The sequence below is a fragment of the Octopus bimaculoides genome, chromosome 19 (genome assembly GCF_001194135.2).
Source record: "Octopus bimaculoides isolate UCB-OBI-ISO-001 chromosome 19, ASM119413v2, whole genome shotgun sequence".
Lineage (NCBI taxonomy): Eukaryota > Metazoa > Mollusca > Cephalopoda > Octopoda > Octopodidae > Octopus > Octopus bimaculoides.
The window spans coordinates 24,701,887-24,703,735 of NC_068999.1; the positions used below are offsets into that span (position 1 = coordinate 24,701,887).

The following is a 1,849-nucleotide window of genomic DNA, read 5'->3' on the forward strand; positions in this document are numbered from 1 at the left end:
ACTACTACCACCACCACCAACACCACAACCACCACCGCCACCACAACCACCACCGCCACCGCCACCGCTGCTGCTGCTGCTGCTGCTGCTGCTGCTACTACTACTACTACTACTACTACTACTACTACTACTACTACTACGTACAGTATGGATACATACATACATACATGCATACATACATACATACATACATACATACGAGGGTGAGTAAAAAAATAATGCCATTTTGTTTAGGACAGGTATAATTACCAGCACAGGAACATATATCATACATCAAAATGAAGCTGGTCCTCTGTGGATCACATCCCTACTTCTCAACTTAATCATCGTTTCTCTCAATAGCAATGTTCCACCTTCGAATGAAAATATGTATGTATCCCTGCCCCGTAAAATTCTGTTGATTATTCTTTGAGCCGCTTCTTCACTGTAGTTTTCACTTCCTTGTCTCTGGACTATCGTCGTCACTGGACTATCGTCTCTTCGGCCCCATGAAAGAGGGTTTGAGAGGCAAACATTATTCCAGTGACAAGGAAGTGAAAATTGTTGTGAAGAAGTGGCTCAAAGAACAGTCAACAGAATTTTACGGGGCAGGGATACATGCTCTCATACCTGTCCTAAACAAAATGGCATTACTTTTTGACTCACCCTCGTACATACAAACATACAAACATACATACATACATACATACATACATACATACAAGGGCCTTACAGTTAGCCAAAGTCCCACAACCACTAGTGGGCGCATATAATGATAAGTAACGTCTCGATGAGCAGTCAGTGACTAGGTTTCAATTCCCCGTTGAAGCCTAATTTAATTGATGCAAAGGAACAAAAAAAATCTTTGAAGAAACAGACATGAACATCATACAATCTCATCTTTTTCTCCTAAGTTTCGAATATTTATATATTCTGAGTATTTCAAAATTTATAAAGAGCGAATGGAGAAGTAATTGAAAGAAACAAGCGTCACTGAAGTGGAATGTTTGTTTTTGTGTATGAGATAATCTTCCTGTTGGCCACCAGTGTGTACGACGTGGGAATGCAAAATGAAAAATATCTTGGCTATATTTATGTGTGTGTGTGTGTGTGTGTGTATGTGTGTGTGCAGTATATATGCACTTGTATAGTTATATGTATGAGAGTATATACATGTGCATGCTGTATGTATATGTGGTGAAACTACGGAAGAAAAGAAATTAATGAGTAAAAGATTCTAAAGGAAAATAAAATAAAAAGTTTTAGTGCAGAAAAAAATATTAAAATAATACAAATCAAAAAACAAGTATATAGAAAAATAAAATAAAAGTATTTTAAAACAAAAACGAAGTTGTAAGGATTTGATGTCAAATCCTTGCTATAAGATGGAACAAGAAGTAGAATGTCTTTCCCTCTCTGAAACTACTTCAAAGTAATCATAGGTGGCCTTGCTTTGCTTGCTTCTACTAAAAATACACTTCTGTTTTTGAGCTTGATTGTGTTGCTTTTTTAACCGATCTCTTACGTTGCCTTCCCAGTTAGGAAACTAAACAAAAGCAAAAACAATAAGAGAAAAAATGGAAAAGAACAAGATTGATGAAAAAATAACAAAGTTTGCGTTTGATGTTGTTAGGTTCTATGGGAGATCTCAAAAGCAATTTGACTCCTTGTTCGACCGGCCCTACAGGACTGACGAAGTGACCTCCGCACCTGAAAGGGTTTCTAACAAAATTATCTATGTTCGGCTAGTAATTACTTTAGAAGTTGACAGATTTGTAAGCAGTAAAGATGTATCGTTAAGTGTCTCTCACCTGATGAAATGGCACCCACCTATCTGCACACACACACACACACACACACACACACACAC

General features: G+C 37.4%; 1 long non-coding RNA gene across 6 annotated transcripts in view; it reads left to right on the plus strand.

Annotated features, from left to right (window-relative positions):
* The window catches only part of LOC106876430 (uncharacterized), a 56,704-nt gene that overhangs the window by 42,768 nt on the left and 12,087 nt on the right, over positions 1–1,849 (plus strand). The gene's annotated exons all lie outside the window — the stretch shown is intronic.